Here is a 19,960-nt window from a genome sequence, read left to right as displayed (position 1 = left end):
GGCCTAGCCTTCTTTTTTCTTCTGGTCTTCTGTCATGGGCCCTGTGATGCCCATATTCTGGTCTGGTCAGACCCCATGTCACTTCTTTGCCATTCAGAAATTCTGTCCTTCAGGCACTTGATCACCGGCAATGCCCTCGTCATCCTTTATTGTCGGGGTGGTTGAATCCCAGCCTCTGCTTGACCTCTTTCTTCCTGGCTGCACCCATGCATCTTCCCCTGTGCCACACCACGCTGTGTTAGCTCAGTCCTGCTGTGAGACAGAAGTGTGTCAACCACCCCACGCTCCTTCTGGGAAAGAGATTTACCCTACACTATTGCTCTCTGAGCTTCCTTCCTGTTCTTCAAATCACCATGTATTGTATATCCCCCCCACACCTACTTATATACGCCTATGGGTAGATATCTCTTCATAGCTATATGGGGATCCTCTTTGAAGAGCAACTCTAGTTTATTAGATGCTCATTGCACATTGCTAAACCCACTCCCTGCCCCTTTCCTAACTGCCTGCCTCCTTCTTTTCTTTCTTTCTCTTTCTTTCTTTCTCTCTTTCCTTCCTTCTTTCTTTCTTTCCCTCCCTCCCTCCCTCCCTCCCTCCCTCTCTTCATTCCTTCCTTCCTTCCTTCCTTCCTTCCTCCCTCTTTCTTTCCCCCAGGTTGGAGGGCAGTTGGTGCAATCATAGCTCACTGCATCCCCAACCTCTCGGGCTCAAGCAACCCTTCCACCTCAGCCTCCCAAGTGTCTGGGACTATAGGCTGGAGCCACCACGCCCAGCTATTTTTAATTTTTTTTTTTAGAGATGAGGTCTCCCTATGCTGCCCAGGCTAATCTCAAAAGCAATCGTCCTGCCTCGGCCTCCCAATCTGCTGGGATTACCAGTATGAGCCACAGTGCCTGGCTGATTCCTTTTCAAATGCCAATGAAGTACATATGAAAATGCTGAAAACGAAAAGAACCTTTTAGAAAAATTAAAAATATCAGAGTTGAGCATTTTCCTGATTCAGGGAAGAATTTATATAACCTTTCTTACCCAGTGGGCTAAAATAAAATAATAATTGGCATTTGTTATTTAACTTTTTTTAAAAGATAGAATAAATTTTATTAACACAGGCATTAAGCAAACAACCCCAATCCATCTCCATACTCAGCTTTTTCCCTCTTGCTTGGTTTTTCTGATACCCATCCCCCTCCTCCCCACCAGTCTCTATGGTTATTAAATTGGTTGTCTAGGGTTGCCTCTCTCTTTACTGATCTCTCTATTTTGCACTTGAATTGTTGAAACCCTCCTGAGACGGAAGGCGGTCTGTGATTGAAGATCTTTTTCCTTTGTTTTTAATCTGCAACCTGGTAGAAATATATTTGTGTGAGCATCACAAATGAATCTTTTCCCCTATTTTTTTTCTGAATTGGGCTATTTTTTTATGTTGCTTTTTAAATTTTTGATTTGAAAGTAGATATTTTTTCATGGCTACATGGAGATCCTCTTTGAAAAAGAAACTATTTTATTAGATATTAAAGTTAAAAAAATACTTTGGAAATCAAACTGCTCTCCAGCTTTAAAGCTGAGAAACCCTCAGAGGAAAAGGAAGCCTATCCTCCTAGTTCAACTGCAGCCCGCCCTGAATCTTAATACAATGCTCTTTTACTTTTATTAAAGGAAGAAAAAAGAGAAAAAAACATGACTCAGCATTGGGCCCTGCTCTGACTATGATACTGTATTCACAGGGTTAACAAGAACTACATGTCAGGTTCTGAACAGAAATACAGTTATAATTAAGCATTCATCAGTCTGCCCTTTGGCCCACTTCCTTGTAACTAAAAGCCACATAGCACCAGATACGGAAGATTTGCGTGCCCACTGTTTCCATAGATAGGATTTCCAAAGTTAGAATCATGAGGCTTTTGTTTAAGAATTGTTCAAGATGTTCTTCAGATCCTGGATGCCAGCAGAAGGCTGACGCTACCAGTTTGAAGAGCCCCAGAGAAGAATGAAATCAGGATGATAATGCAGTTTCTTCCTCTCCCCGCCCCAAGACTTCATTCTGCACTCTGCCACCAATCACGGATCCCACATTTCTGCCCACTCCTAGCTCCTTAAAACCTCCAGCCCCATACTCCTTGGAGAGGAGGATTTGAGGTTTCCTCCCTTCTCATACGATTATTACACTCTGTCTGCCGCAATCTCTGGTATCTTACTCAGTGTATTAACTTGCTGTGCATTGAGCCAATGAACCCACAATGGCTGAAATCTTTACTTGCTATATAACACAAAATCTCAAAACTTGGTGACTCAAAACAAGGACTATTTTTAGATATTATTTCCTGGGATAGGAATTTAGGCAGGGCTCAGCTGGCCTGTAGCATCCTCTTCAGTTAGTAGCTAGTGTATAAAGTGTCAACAATTTTCCTCACTGCCTGGTGCCTTGGCAATGATTCCCCTATATGTGGTCTTATGGCCTCTCCACCTTGTCTTTTCACCAAGGGAGTTTGTCAGCAGAATAGCTGAGGGCTTTAAGAATCCAAGGGGGAAAAATACGAGTCACTTTCACCATATGCAATTGGTCGCAGACAGTCCGAGGTCAAGGAGAAGAAAAACAGGCCCCTCTTCTCAATGGAAAGACCACCAACGATTTTGGAACCATCTTTGGTCCATTCCAGCCTCACAGTAGAGTTGTTAAGAACTTAAAGGGAACACAAGGAAGGGGAACATCACACACTGGGGCCTGTGGTGGGGTGGGGGGAGGGGGGAGGGATAGCATTAGGAGATATACCTAATGTTAAATGACGAGTTAATGGGTGCCGCACACCAACATGGCACATGTATACATATGTAACAAACCTGCACGTTGTGCACATGTACCCTAAAACTTAAAGTATTAAACAACAACAACAACAACAACAAAAACAACTTAAAGGGAAATTTTTCTTTCACATACACTTATTCCTTGAAACATAGACATGATATAAAAGGTGTGTTTTGGGCCAGGCATGGTGGCTCACACCTGTAATCCCAGCACTTTGGGAGGTCGAGATGGGTGGATCACCTGAGGTCAGGAGTTCGAGACCAGCCTGGCCAAGATGGTGAAACCCCATCTCTACTAAAAATAGAAAAATTAGCTGGGCACGTTGGGGCGCGCCTGTAGCACCAGCAACTAGGAGGCTGAGGCAGGAGAATCGTGTGAACCTGGGAGGCGGAGGCTGCAGTGAGCCGAGATTGCGCTACTGCACTCCAGCCTGGCGACAGAGCAAGACTCTGTCTCAAGAAAAAAAAAAAAAAAGATGTGTTTTGTATTTTAAATGAGATAAAAGAGAACATGTGTATCCTATTAAGTAAAGGCAAATGTAGGGAACTTAAAATTTTTCCGCTTGAGGAAAGAAAGTTTTATCTGAGGAATGTGAGCTCTTTTAAATTAGCAGACTCAGAGAGGCATTAAAGTGAGACCTCAGTCATGTCCTATTTCCCTCCCTTGAGCTATGTATTCATCTCTTGAAACTGCTTACTATTGCCACAAATAGCTATAAATTATTCTAACAATGCCACACCAGAAACTATAACCCACGCCCTATAGCTCAACGATGTATAACCAATTACTAATCAATGTTATTTCTGTAAACCAGTGAGAGTTCTTGACAAACAACTTTGTATCAGCCCACTCCCTGCCCTTCCCTTTCTTTTCCTTTTTTTTGCCTTTCAAAGCCTGCTTATAACAAAGGCTGAACAGAGCTCATGGGTCTGAGTCTTCCAGGCAGCCTTCCTCACTTTGGCTCAGGTAAACTCTTTAAATCATGATTTGTGCCTCAGCCCCTTCCTTTTAAGTAGACATCCTGAAGTTTTGGTAATTTCAGTTTATAAAACAAACTGATAATAGACTAACAGGAAAAAAAGGCACACAAGTTTATTAATAATGTGCATATGTGTGCATGGGAGTCATAGTCATACAAAATATGAAAACTCCAAGAGAGGGCCAGATGATTGAAGCTTTTTTTTTTTTTTTTGAGACAGAGTCTCACTCTGTGGACCGAACTGGAGTGCAGTGGCGCGATCTTGGCTCACTGTAACCTCCGCCTCCCAGGTTCAAGCAATTCTCCTGCCTCAGCCTCCTGAGTAGCTGGGTTTACAGGCGCCCACCACCATGCCCGGCTAATTTTTTTTTGGTATTTTTAATAGAGATGGGGTTTCGCCATGTTGGCCAGGCTGGTCTCGAACTCCTGACCTCAGGTGATCTGCCAGCCTCAGCCTTCCGAAATGCTGGGATTACAGGCATGAGCCACCGCGCCCGGCAGTTGAGGCTTTTACACCAGGCTGCACCTACAGAAAGAATCAGGGCTTGAGGGTGCCAGACAGGTTAGGGAAGGACAGAGAAAGAAAGGCATGGGACAAGGAAGTGTTAGTCTGCAGATGTCTCCCAGACAGCAGCTCTCGGCAAAAACCAGACAGTAGCTGTGGTAACAGTTTCTCTGTCAGACCTTCAAGGGTGTCAGACACAGTCCTCTCTCTGGTGAGTGAATCTTTCCTAGACCCAAACAAGGGGGCTTCAAAGAAAGCCTGTTTGCGTGTGCCATTTACTTCACTTTATTTCCTGGGCATCCAAATTCCTTCCATAAAAGGCAACTTTGCTGAGCTATTCTGTCTGCAGGACCTATAAATAGCCATTTAAAAATATGTCAGATATATTTTGGTGAAAAATTGTTTTTGGTATTCTTCACAGGTGAAAGGACAAATAAAAATTTAAATTAAGAGAGTTAGGCCAGGTGCGGTGGCTTGCACCTGTAATCCTAGCACTTTGGGATGCCTAGGCAGGTGGATCACCTGAGGTCAGGACTTTGAGACCAGCCTGGCCAACATGGCAAAACCACATCTCTACTAAAAATACAAACAAACAAACAAACAAAAATTAGCTGGGCGTGGTGGTACATGCCTGTAATCCCAGTAGTCGGGAGGCTAAGGCAGGAAAATTACTCGAACCCGGAAGCAGAGGTTGCAGTGAGCCAAGATCGTGCCATTGCACTACAGCCTGGGTGACAGAGCGAGACTCCATCTCAAAGAAAAAAAAAAGAGAGAGTTAATTCTCCCTGTTAAAAATAAGAGGTTTCTGCTTTTTCTTAGAGCATTAATTTTAATTGTAGCTATGAGTGCTTTGCATTCTCATTGAAATGTATATAAATCCTTTTAAAAGTTAGATAGGCCTGGCCCAGCGTGGTGGCTCATGCCTGTAATCCCAGCACTTTGGGAGGTAGTGGAGGGTGGATCATCTGAGGTCAGGAGTTCAAGACCAGCCTGGCCAACATGGTGAAACCCTGTCTCTACTAAAAATACAAAAATTAGCTGGATGTGGTGGCAGGTGCCTGTAGTCCCAGCTACTCGGGAGGCTGAAGGAGGAGAATCATTTGAACCCGGGAGGCAGAGGTTGCAGTGAGCTGAGATCATGTCACTGCATTCCAGCGTGGTGACAGAGAGAGACTCCTTATAAAAAAAAAAAAAAAAGAAAAAGACAGACCTTTCGTCAGTTTTATGACCCAGGAATATCTTTCTCAAGGACCTGGGCCATCTCTTCCTAATGTAAATGTGAAGGGAGACAGCATCCCTAACCCTATCTCCCGGTTTCTGGGGAAGGCTAGGAGCCTAACTTCAGTGGACATCTGCTCCAATTTGCAAAATAACTCATGTCATAAAGACATAGAAAATTTGTTTCTCCTCTGGATGAAGCTAATTAGCTGACACAGGTGGTCACTCCAATTACCAGGTGAATTTAGGATGGACTTTGTGTGACAAATGGTGCCAAGTTCTCTTACTTGAGAACTAGGTATTGTTTATCTTGAACACATGTATATAACGGTTGCTTCTGCATGGCTATGCAAAAGGTAAGGTTTGTTTCTGTCTTTTCAATCTCTGAGCAGATTGCTTGTGGTGTGCACCACATTCTAGTTTAATGCTTATTCAAAAATAAGGCCAGGCGCGGTGGCTCACGCCTGTAATCCCAGCACTTTGGGAGAACAAGGCGGGAGGATCACTTGAGGTCAGGAGTTCCAGACCAGTCTGTCCAACATGGTGATACTCTGTCTCTACTAAAAATACAAAAATTAGCTGGGTGCAGTGGCGGATGCCTGTAATCCCAGCTACTCGGGAGGCTGAGGCAGGAGAATCGCATGAGCCTGGGAGTCTGAGGTTGCGATGAGCTGAGCTTGCACCATTGCACTCCAGCCTAGGCGAGACAGAGTGAGACTCTGTTTCAAAAAAAATAAAATTAAAAAAAATAACGTAAATAAGATTGTTTTCTTTCTCTGTGACCTTTGTGGAGAGGTGTTTGGAGTTGGCAGATTTTGTTTTTAGTTACATTTTCCCCAAGGGAAGACAAAAATTTTTTTAAAAGGCATGTGAGATAAAATGTTGTAATCTAGAAATTTATGCTTAGTAATAATCAGAGATGTTCACAAATGTTTGGTAAATGCCTATTAATCTCAGCACTATTTATAATGATGGAAAGTTGGAAATAGTCTATGTGTTCCACAGGGAGAAAGGTTCAATTAACGATGGTTCATCCATCCATTCAATGCATATTTCCCTGCTACTGAGGAGTCAGTATATAATGTTATGCTATAATGTTATGAAAATAGGACAAAAACAGTTCTAAAGTGCATAATTACCATTATCATGATTTAAACTCCCTCTCTCCTCTCTCTCTCTCTCCTTCTGTCTCTCTCACACATACACAAACAATGCACTTGCATATGTATACATGAAAGGAATGGCTGAAAAGAAAAAGATGAAAATGTAAAAGTAAGTGTGATTACTATTTTGTTAATTTTTTTTACTCTCATTTTTTAGTGACTGAATATTTTAATAGTGAGGAAAATCAATAAATGTATACAGTGTATTTTATTTTTAATTATTAAGAGATGAGCCTTCCCATGTTGCTCCGGCTGGACTTCTGGGCTCAAGTGATCCTCCTGTTTCAGCCTCTCGAGCAGCTGGGATTACAGAGGCATGCCGCCATGCCTGGCTAAATGAGTATATTTTAAGGATATAAATATATAAAAAACAAGATGGTCATGGTGGCTCATGCCTGTAATCCCAGCATTTTGGGAGATTGAGGTAAGTTGAGAGGTAGAGATAGAAGAATCCTTTAAGGCCACGAATTCAAGACCAGCCTGGGCCACATAGTGAGATCTTATCTCTACAAACAACAACAGCAACAAAAAACAGTAGATATTTAACTTGGCAGAAAATCAAAACAGGACTGTGGAGGAAAAGGATGAGGAAAGACCATTAAACTCTGAGGAAAGTAATCAAACAATGAGAAAAGCTGATGAGAAATTGATGAGAAGTTATAAAGGGGGATAAAAAATGACAGGTGAGCAAGAGAAAAAAGGAAGAATCAAAAAATATTTTTGTATCTTTTCCTTTTTTTTGAGAGTCTTGAGGGGTCTTGTTCTGTTGCCCAGGCTGGAGTGCAGCGACTTGATCATAGCTTGCCACCGTATCCTCCAACTCCTGAGTTCAAGACTCAGCCTCCCAAGTAGTTGGGACTACAGGCATGCACCACCACACTCAGCTAATTTTTATTTTTATTTTTGTAGAGAAGAGGTCTCACTATGTTGCCCAGGCTGGTCTCAAACTCCTGGCTACAAGTGATCTTGCCACCTCAGCCTCCCAAAGTGTTGGGATTACAGGCATGAGTCCCTGCACACAGCCAGCAATATTTTCTAGATCTGTGAAAATATTTATGATTGAAAGACAGCTGTTTTACCATGCTTCAAGAAAAATTACTCATCTTAAGTGAAGACTGAGAGCTAGTTTGATAAAGGCTTCATATTTTAAATTTAACTAAAGGGTTTTGGAAATATCCAAGTGGGAAAAAAAATAACTTGACATTTCATATAAACAAATATCAGTTTCACTTTGATTTCTATCCTTAAACCACAACACAATACATTCAGTTTCTGGTTTTATTTCACTCTTTGATTTTTACATTTCAACCAGTAAGCCATCTTATTTCACAGAGAGAATTTACTTTTTTAACGTGGTAAAAGGTGAATATAAATTTTTAATTTCCTAAGTAGTAAAATTTTCATCTCCATTTGTTAAATAATCCATTCCCTGTAGTTTACTGATGCATTATTTATCAAGTAAAAATGCATACATAACTCACTGTCTGTTTCTGAGCTATTTATTCTGCTTCATTGATCTCTGGATTTTTTTAAAAGTAGATAGTCACTAATTGATCTAAAGGCTACTGGTTTCATCAAGTTTTGGGATATCTGTCTTGAATATACTTTACATTCTTACTCTACTGACTTTGTAGTGGAAATAATTTCACAGAGTGCTTGCCCAACTCACTGTAGAAGGTGAGCTGAGGAGAAAATATTGCATTAATAGTGAGGAGGCTCAGATCAAATCTTTTCTTTCTTCTTTTGTAGCAAATGTGGCAGGCATACTCCAGTAGTATCTCTGTCCCATCTATTCTTATAAATTTCAAAATTAGCTGTGACATAAAGGCAGTCTCTTAGCATTTAGAACACAGCTGGCATTATTCCATTGGAGAATGCTTTTATAAATCAAGATTTAATCAGAAAGCTCTCCTCCCAAATCTATCAAGCCTAGTGTTGATTGAAGAAGACTAGGACCTCACTCAGGAAGCCAGTATTTCAATTTTCCTTAACTAACTGCATATCCTTGAGCAATGTATGTAACTAATTCCTGAGTCAGTTTCCTCATTGCTAAATCACAGACTTTTGAGGGGGACTAGGTAGCACATTAAAACCCAATGTATTTCCCAAAACTATGAATTTTGGGGGAGAACGTATAAATGTAAAAAATAAGGATCTCCTATTCAACATAGTATTGGAAGTTCCGGCCAGGGCAATCAGGCAGGAGAAAGAAATAAAGGGTATTCGAATTGGAAAAGAGGAAGTCAAATTGTCTCTGTTTGCAGATGACATGATTGTATATTTAGAAAACCCCATCATCTCAGCCCAAAATCTCCTTCAGCTGATAAGCAACTTCAGCAAAGTCTCAGGATACAAAATCAATGTGCAAAAATCAAGCATTCCTATACATCAATAACAGATAAACAGAGAGCCAAATCATGAGTGAACTCCCCTTCACAATTGCTACAAAGAGAATAAAATACCCAGGAATACAACTGACAAGGGATGTGAAACACCTCTTCAAGGAGAACTACAAACCTCTGCTCTAGGAAATAAGGGAGGACACAAATAAATGGAAAAACGTTCCATTCCCATGGATAGGAAGAATCAATATCGTGAAAATGGCCATACTGCCCAAAATAATTGATAGATTCAATGCTATCCCCAACAAGCTACCATTGACTTTCGTCACAGAACTGGAAAAAACTGCTTTAAATTTCATATGGCACCAATAAAGAGCCTGTATAGCCAAGACAATTCTAAACAAAAAGAACAAAGCTGGAGGCATCACACTACCTGACTTCAAACTATACTACAAGGCTACAGTAACAAAAACAGCATGATACTGATACCAAAACAGATATATAGACCAATGGAATAGAACAGAGGCCTCAGAAATAACACCACACGTCTACAACCATCTTATCTTTGACAAACCTGACAAAAACAAGCAATGGGGAAATGATTCCCTATTTAATAAAGGTGTTGGGAAAACTGGCTAGCCATATGCAGAAAACTGAAACTGAACCCCTTCCTTACAACTTATTAAAAATTAACTCAAAGTGGATTAAAGACTTAAACATAAGATCTAAAACCATAAAAACCCTAGAAGAAAACTTAGGCAATACCATTGAGGACATAGGCATGGGCAAAGACTTAATGACTAAAACACCAAAAGCAATGGCAACAAAAGCCAAAATTGACAAGTGGGATCTAATTAAACTAAAGAGCTTCTGCACAGCAAAAGAAACTGTCATCAGAGTGAACACGCAAACTACAGAATGGGAGAAAATTTTTGCCATCTATCCATCTGACAAAGGGCTGATACCCAGAATCTACAAAGACCTTAAACAAATTTACAAGAAAACAAACAAATCTATCAAAAAGTGGGCAATGGACATGAACAGACGCTTCTCAAAAGAAGACATTTATGCAGCCAACAAACATATGAAAAAAAATCTCATCATCACTGCTCATTGGACAAATGCAAATCAAAACCACAATGAGATACCATCTCATGCCAGTTAAAATGGCAATCATTAAAAAGTCAGGAAACAGCAGATGCTGGAGAGGATGTGAAGAAATAGGAATGCTTTTACACTGTTGGCAGGAGTGTAAATTAGTTCAACCATTGTGGAAGACAGCATGGCAATTCCTCAAGGATCTAGAACCAGAAATACCATTTGACCTACCAATCCAGTTACTGGGTATATACACAAAGGATTATAAATCATTCTACTATAAAGACACATGCACACATATGTTTATCATGGCACTGTTCACAATAGCAAAGACTTGGAACCAACCCAAATGCCCACTAATGATAGACTGAATAAAGAAAATGTGGCAAATATACACCATGGAATATATGCAGCCATAAAAAAGAATGAGTTGATGTCCTTTGCAGGGACATAGGTGAAGCTAGAAACCATCATTCTCAGCAAACTAACACAAGAACAGAAAACGAAACACCTCATGTTCTCACTCATAAGTGGCAGTTGAACAATGAGAACAGATGGACACAGGGAGGGGAACATCACACACTGGGGCCTGTCAGGGGGTGGGGGGATGGTGGAGGGATAGCATTAGGAGAAATACCTAATGTAGATCATCGGTTGATGGGTGCAGCAAACCACCAAGGCACGTGTATACCTATGTAACAAAACTGAACGTTCTGCACGTGTATCCCAGAACTTAAAGTATAGTAAAAATAATCACAATGTATACCATAAATATGTACAATGATATGTAAATTAAAAGTAAAAAGCAAAAAAGAGACTATTGCTTATGTAATATGTTTTCAATAAACACTTGTTTGTTGCTTCTAGGGTTTACTGCTTCACTCCTTGACCTGTATGAACAAAATCCAGCAATTTTTACTATTATTTGTGAACTTGACTCTTATGTAAATATTCTCCACAGACTTGAAAATATTCTGTAGGTACTTGAGAAAGAAAAACAATCAGAAAAGTTTATTACTGGTTGCCAGAGGTACGTGTGTTCTCAAGTATGTAGTTTGGCCTGTCTGTTAGCCTTGGGGAATCTAGAGTAAACTTCTTAAGTCTCCAGATTATCATTGTGGGAAGGCATACATGAGAACAAACTGCATAGAAAATTTCTAGTTCTAAAACAGCATTAATGTCCTTTGGTTTAAAGCTGTTGGCAAAATAAAATGAAATTCTTATTATTATTTTTTTGCCTTCAGAAGGTGTTTATTTTTTATTTTATTTTATTTTAATTAATTATTTATCTATTATACTTTAAGTTCTGGGGATACATGTGCAGGACGTGCAGGTTTGTTATATAGGTATACACGAGCCATGATGATTTGCTGCACCCATCAACCTCTCATCTACATTAGGTATTTCTCCTAATGCTATCCTTCCCCTAGCCCCCTGAGCCCACGACAGGCCCCCTTGTATGTGATGTTCCCCTCCCTGTGTCCATGAGTTCTCATTGTTCAACTCCCACTTATGAGTGAGAACATGCCGTGTTTGGTTACTGTAGCCTTGTAGTATAGTTTGAAGTCAGGTAGCGTGATGCCTCCAGCTTTGTATTTTTGCTTAGGATTGTCTTGGCTATACGGCTCTTTTTTGGTTCCGTATGAAATTTAATGTAGTTTTTTTCCAATTCTGTGAAGAAAGTCAATGGTAGCTTGATGGGGATAGTATTGAATCTATCAATTACTTTGGGCAGTATGGCCATTTTCACGATATTGATTCTTCCTATCCATGAGCATGGAATGTTCTTCCATTTGTTTGTGTCCTTTTTTATTTCATTGAGCAATGGTTTGTAGTTCTCCTTGAAGAGGTCCTTCACATTCCTTGTCAGTTGCATTCCTAGGTATTTCATTCTCTTTGTAGCAATTGTGAAGGGGAGTTCACTCATGATTTGGCTCCCTGTTGTCTGTTATTGGTGTATAGGAATGCTTGTGATTTTTGCACATTGATTTTGTATCCTGAGACTTTGCTGAAGTTGCTTATCAGCTGAAGGAGATTTTGGGCTGAGACGATGGGGTTTTCTAAATATACAATCATGTCATCTGCAAACAGAGACAATTTGACTTCCTCTTTTCCAATTCGAATACCCTTTATTTCTTTCTCCTGCCTGATTGCCCTGGCCAGAACTTCTAATACTATGTTGAAGAGAGTGGTGAGAGAGGGCATCCTTGTTTGTGCCAGTTTTCATAGGGAATGTTTTCAGTTTTTGCCCATTCAGTATGATATTGGCTGTGGGTTTGTCATAAATAGCTCTAATTATTTTGAGACACATTCCATCAATACCTAGTTCATTGAGAGTTTTTAGCATAAAGGGCTGTTGAATTTTCTCGAAGGCCTTTTCTGCATCTATTGAGATAATCATGTGGTTTTTTGTCATTGGTTCTGTTTATGTGATGGATTACATTTATTGATTTGCATATGTTGAACCAGCCTTGCATCCCAGAGATGAACCTGACTTCATCGTGCTGGATAAGCTTTTTGATGTGCTGCTGGATTTGGTTTGCCAGTATTTTATTGAGGATTTTTGCATCGATGTTCATCAGGGATATTGGCCTCAAATTTTCTTTTTTTGTTGTGTCTCTGCCAGGTTTTGGTATCAGGATGATGCTGGTCTCATAAAATGAGTTAGGGAGGATTCCCTCTTTTTCTGTTGTTTGGAGTAGTTTCATAAGGAATGGTATCAGCTCCTCTTTGTACCTCTGGTAGAATTCAGCTGTGAATCCGCCTGGTCCTGGATGTTTTTTGGTTGGTAAGCTATTAAGGATATGAACAGACACTTCTCAAAAGACATTTATGTGAGAAAAAAGCTCAAACCCTACTTCTGGCTACCCACTTCCACCCTACCCCCAGTTTCTAGTAACCATTATTCTACTCTCTACTTCTATGAGATTAATGTTTTTAGCTTCCGCATAAGTGAGAACATGCTGTATTTGGTTTAATTCACTTAACATAATAACCTCCGGGCTCATCTATGTTGCCACGAATAATAGGATTTTGTTCCTTTTTTATGGCTGAATCATAAACACCAGATTTTAAAAATCCATTCATCTGTTGATGAACACTTCGGTTGATTCCATATTTTAGTATTATGTATAGTCCTGCAATTGACATGGGAGGGCAGATATCTCTTCAACCTACAGATATCCTTTCCTTTTGTTACATATCCACTAGTGGGATTAAGAAATAGTCTTTTAACAGTAAGCCTTTGGAGAACCTAATGAACTGAGCAACTATCCAGAAGCATCAATATGTGACTATCATGTCTTCAAAACACCCCCCAAATACCCAGAGTACTATGAATTCTCTCTGAAGCACTATGAAGCACCAAGAGGGAATGAATCTTGTTCATCAACTCAAATGTGGATAATCCTGGTGCATGACATAACAAACTGCTTAATAAAGGAGGGTTGTGCCTTGGATTAACCCAGAACAAAATTTTTCACTGAGGCATCTTTGATCTACAGACTGATATCAACCCAACTTTATTTTAATTGTTTCATAATCAAAATTGATTTGTTAATTAGCTCTGTTTCCAATTATATGTTTGTATAATATACAAAATCTTATGGAATACTTTTCACTTAAAAATAAAATTACATACAAAAGTAAAAGTCATCTAAAACCCCTGCCTCAAAGAGATAAGCAATATTAACATGTCAATATTTGATTTTAAATGATCACTCTTCCCAAACATAGTCAATAATCAGAAAGGAAAATATGAACATATTATCAATCATGGTAGCCGTGGTAACCAATCTTTTCATAAGGCATACACTCTGTGATTGGACTTTACAAAAATAGCCCACAATCCTCACATAAACAATGAAAAGAAGCTCTTTTACCTGAGGAAAGTTATGTTCAGAAAGGCTAAGGAACATATCCCAAATTACATGGGCAGTAAGTGGAGAAGCAGTGCGCAAATGCAGATACATCCAAATCTAAAGCCCTTTCAGTACCCTGTGCCTCTCAAACACCAGTGTCTCTTCCATTTCTGAAACAGACAAGGCTGGTTTGTATTCTGGGCCGTCGATAATTTTGGCATATTAAACTAATATCTTTTAAATATTCATTCAATAGTTATATAATGGAAACAGAAAAAACTGATTTTTTTTGTGAATGTGTATATTCAGAAACAAATTCACTTACTGATTCACTTCCAAGAACAAATGCAAAGCTAACATTCTTTAAAAATTTAGTAAAATATTCTCTAACTCTCAGTGTTTTCTTCTTTCTCTTTGAGATGTTTTTGTTGTTTTCCAACCTAGGTCACTTCTTAGGAGGCAAATTAAAGGGTTTTAACTCGAGATGTGAAAATTATTACTTATTCCCAGTAAACAGTATCACTCAATGCATTAATGTGTTTCAGAATTTCAGCAGAATTGGACTTCATTTACAAGTGGTAAAAAATATGAAGCCAAGATGGGTATTTGCCAGCAAAAAATATTTTTGCAAAAGCATTTTGCAAAACCCAGTGTCTCTTACTTTGGGGTTTAAAAAGGATAAATGATGGTTTTGTAATTCTCCATTCTTTTGGGGTTTAAAAAGAATAAATGGTGATTTTGTAATTTAACTAGTTTTTTTTCCTGTTTTTTGGGATCAGAGAGATGATCTTTAGAGACTGTCTATATTTGAACTGGGAGAGGAATCCTATATATTGCTGCTTAAAAGGAGAAAAAAGTATAGCATAAGAGGACAGAATTATGAAGAACACACTCCCTAAACAGCGGTGGAAGTTTTTCTTCAAGCATCCACAATCCAGTTCAGTCTGAGAGGTCCTTCCAATCCTCTACTATTTCTCAAGTCTTGGTGTTGATAGGCCCTCCTAACCTTAGCATCAATGTCCTAAAATTTCATTTCTCTAAAAATTATCCAGCTTGGCAATTTAGAAGATCTAGTCCTTCATTCAGCAAGTATTCTGGATGGTCTGCACTAAGCTCCGAGTCAGAGATTCACCAGTCTTCCTGGGCCAGTCTGGAGAGCTCCAGCATCACTCCCCAAGTCAGTTCTGCAAAAACCTCTTCACTTGTCTCTTCATGAGGAAATTCACAAATTTAAATGTTAGACACTTACATGCAAAGTCAAAAAACTAGTAAATAATAAAATCTCTGTTCTGGATGAAATGGATTAAGGAATCTAACCTGAGTTATCCAGAGCTCAGACAAATAGAGATGATTTTTAGCTTTTAGTCATGAAATCTCATCACACACACACACACACACACACACACACACAATTTCTTGAGTTTTACAGATCACTCTGAATTTACGGGTATATTCTTCATTTACGTATAATTCATTCATTCAAAAAATAATTAATGAGCACCTACTGTCTACAACATTCTAGATCTTGACTTTTAAGATCCCTGGATTACCTTGAAGGAATTTTACACTTAAAATACTTTATATTTTTTAAATTTTCAGATGGATACTTGCTGTATGCTATAATGTTCAAAAAAGCATCTGGCAGGAAGCATATGAGAAAAGCTAAAATAAGACAATAGATGACGAAGGGAGTTAGACTGAAATTGCCGGGTTCTTTGGACTTAAATACTTCATCTGTCTCATGATTGTGTTTAGGATCAGAAGTGTCTGTTAGTATTAGAACTTTGGTTCTAATTAAAAGGACCACATGGTCATTTTTAGAAAGTAAGGGATCCATACAGATGTTGTTGTGGTGGGGAGGACTGGTTTATTTTTGAAGACAAGAGTGTGAACAACTCAAAATAAAACATGTAAGAATGAGACTATATAGTAGACTAGGTAAGCTCTCTAGTTCATAAAGTTATATAGAACTGGCTGCAAATCCCACCTTTGCAAACCACTAGTTGTGAAAACCTAGGAGTTATGAAGCTTCTGAGAGTGTCAGTTTTATTATTTGAAATAAAATTTGAAATATATTTATTATTTGAAATAATAACAGAACCTCAAAAGTTAGTTTGTGAAGATTCAATATAATGATGCCTGCAAAACACTTACCACAGCTCAGAACAGTGTAGGTGTTCTCAATAATTTTGAATTACAAAGAGCCCTTCTTGAAATGTAAGGGGATAACTGTATATCACTTAAAGACTATGCATAAATGTTTAGATATTTCGGGTGAAGATGGTAACATTTAGGGAAAACCATTCGGAATTCTGAGCTCAGATGAGAATTAATAGATCAATGATGCCCTAAAATCAAGATGGTTATAACACAACTAATGGATCCAGAATTCAGTATTAAGTGCCAGACATTACAACAACAAACTTCTCTCATATTAACACTTCATGCAAACATAGAAACCCTAGTATACTGAAGAGGGTAGTGATGTCATCCAAACACCAGGGGGTGCTCTAGTCTACTTTGTGCAGAAGAAACAAGCATGGATCATCCTTGTAAATAGAGAAGATGAAAGGTATATGTCAAAACATGATAAACGGTAGGACATAGACCTTTGGAACAACTCATCATTGTGGATTATATTTAGAATTGACCATAGCTTTATTTTTCCCTATTACTTTGGCTTTCAAACGTGAGCCATAACAGAGGGAAAGCAATGCAAATCTATTTCTAGTTATTAAGCCAATATTACACAGTATAGCTTGTATCACATGGTTTTTTTAAACTCTCTTTAGAGACTCCATAGTTTGAAAGGTCATTTCCAAGTCATTTGCAGGCAAGAGAGCCTACACAAACAAACAAAATCTACTCAAACAAAATTACTGAATCTTGGCTTCTCAGATTAAGTAATTCAGTCTATTTGATGTGGCATATCTTTCATGTAACCACTCAAGAAAATAGGCATGACCATATATGGCCCCCTTTTACTCAAATATTTATTGATCATGGACTATTGCAAGGCACTGGGAATAAGAAAATTCACAAACATGAATCTTGGTTCGTAACATAATAAATCACCTGACACTGTCTTTGTCCCAAGATTTACATGTGAGTAGGAAGAGACAACTATTATACATCTAAAAGAACAAATATATGAGAAACTGGACATATAAGTGGACAATGGTCAAGTCATGTTCGAAAACAGAACTCTGACCAACAACCTACAGGAACTTGCCCAGAATACCAATCCTTTATTTACAATAAACACCCCAGAAAGCCAGACTGCTATAAGTCAGACTTGTAGGGAGTCAGACTGCTATTGCTAGTACTGATACCATAAGCTAAACAATAATTTCTATAACAATCAGCCCCAAATGGCCAGAACTTCATTAATAACTGACAGTTTCTCACATTTTTGTCACTGCTTTCAATATAGGACCAACCAGAAAAAGCCAAAAATGCACCCCTAAACAATCACATGGAATATCCAGCTATCATTACCCCACCTGCAGCTTCTCCATGTTAAAGTCTCCAATTAGAGGGTACCTGAGGTCTTCCCGCTTCTTCAATTAAGGTGTGCCTGAGGTCTTCCCTTTTCTGCATGGTGAAGCTTTTCCACTCCTCTGCCTGCCTTTGAGACTTTGCCAAAATGCAAACATTGGTGGCTGACTCCCTGGCCATGGCAAGTTCTGAATAAACAGCCTTTGCTTTCCTCATTTGGTTCATCTTTGTTTATTTCCATATAAATAATATGACAAGTTGAAAGAAGTATTATTGAAAACAACAGATGAGGGTCAAGGAATAGAAATACCTGTGTAGGAGAAAGGCAAAACTTTTCAAGCAAAGACCTAAAGAAAGCGAGAAACTGAGCCATGGGAATATCCAAGGAATGTCATTCCTATGTGGAGAAAAGAGAGTGCAGCCTTGAAGAGGAAGACTGCTTATGCAGTTTAAGTAACTGCCAGGATTTCAGCTTCTCTTGGGCAATACAGGCAAGGAAAACAATTGCCAGAGATGAGTTCAGAGAGGTAGTGAGGTAGTGAGACATTGTAAGGGGTTCGACTCTTACTCTGAGTAAGAGGAGATGCCTTTTCAGGCTTAAGCAGAGGAATGACATAATCTGACTTCATTTTTAAAAGACTATCCTGGTTGCTGTATTGAAAATAGATTGTAGGGGTGCAAGGGCTAGGAGACCAGACTGCTGAATGAAGACAAAAAATGATGGTGGCTTGGATCAGCTGATAGTGGTGGAGGTGGTGAGAAGTGATTTGATTCTGGACATATTTGCAGGCAAAACTGACATGCTGATCAGTGGAACCTGAAGACAGAAATACAAAGATGCTATGAGGGTAACACCGATGTTTTTGGATGAATAAACTCTGCAGGAGAGAATTGCCACTGAGATGGGATATGCAGTTTGGGGTGGTTATTTGTAACAATTGGCAATTTGGTCTTTGTCATTCTAGATTTGAGATGCCTGTGGAGATTTTCAAGGAAAATAGCAGAGTTGACATTTGCATGTATCTCTGCATTTCAGGGGAGTGCTCCAAGCTAGGGATAAAAATTTGGAAGCTGTCAGCACATACACAGAAATCAGAGCATTTATATTGTCACTCTGGAACACGTAGTGTTTAGAGGTTGGCAAAATGAGAAAAATCTCACCAAAGAGAATGTGAAAAATTCACCAGAGAGGTAAGAAAATAACCAGAAGAAAGAGTGACATCCCTAGAACTTAACACTGAACAAATAAGGAAGTTGTCAATGGACCACCTTCTTCTCATCTGTTAAGTAAGATGAGAACTAAGAATTCATAGCAAAATTTAACAATGTGGAAATTATCAATGGCTTTAAAAAGAGTTTTTTATGGGAGTTATAAAGAACAAAGTCCGCTTGAAAATAATTGAAAAGAGAATGGGAGGAAATATATCAAAGAAAACAGAAGAGGCAATTCTATCAATTTTTATTTTTAAAAGAGCTTAGAAATAGCAGTAGGAAGGGGTTGTCATTCAAGGTAAAGTATTCATTTGTTTGATTTTAAAGACTGGCTGTATTGCATGGTTTGAATGCTTATGTAATAATAGGTAAAATCATGACCCACCTAAGATGTCCACATTTTAATCCCCAGACCCTGTGAATATGTTATCTTACATGGCAAAAATCCTTACATGTGATGAAAAATCTTGAAAGGAAGAGATTATGTGATTTTAAAAAACTCTTGAAATGAAGAGATTATGTAATGAAAAATCTTGAAATGAAAACGTGATAAAAAATCTTCAAGAGATTATGTGGGAATATCTAGGTACGCCCAGTGAAATCACTAGTTCTGATAAGGGAAAGAAGAAAGCGGAAGAGTTAGAAGAGATGTGAGAGGAGAAAGAGAGAGAGAGAGAGGAGAGAGGAGAGAGAAAATGCTACACTGATGAATGCGAAGATGGAAGAAGGAGCCATGAGCCAAGGATGAAGGAAGCCACTAGCTGAAAAAAGACAAAGAAATGGACTTTCCCCTAGTGCTGCTAGAAGGAATATAGCCCTGCCTATCTATTTTGGACTTCCGACTCCAAGAAGAGTAACATAATAAGTTGGTGCTCTTTATGCCACTAAATGTTTGTAATTTGTTACAGTAGCAATAGGAAAGCGGTAAAATGCTCTATTAGATTGGAGTAATCCCGTTTGGAGTTGTCCCACTTTCCTGGGCCAGACCAGTACACATCTTACACATATTGATTGATGTCTCTCATGTCTCCCTCAAATGTGTTAAAGCAAGCTGTACTCCGACCACCTCGGACCCTTCCTTAATCTTGGCAAAACACACGTTCTAAATTGATTGAGACTTGTCTCAGATATTTTGGGTTCACTTATTATTGAGAATAATAAGGGGTGAAATTATTGAGAATAAAAATGTCTAGGCAGTCATTCTCTTGGGCTACATATAAGCCCCACCTGGCGAATTTAAATCAAAACAATTAAATCAACATCTGGGAGGATAGAGCCCAGA

The sequence above is a fragment of the Pan troglodytes genome, chromosome 22 (assembly GCF_028858775.2).
Source record: "Pan troglodytes isolate AG18354 chromosome 22, NHGRI_mPanTro3-v2.0_pri, whole genome shotgun sequence".
NCBI classification, from domain to species: domain Eukaryota; kingdom Metazoa; phylum Chordata; class Mammalia; order Primates; family Hominidae; genus Pan; species Pan troglodytes.
Note: the sequence above shows the minus strand (reverse complement) of the source record.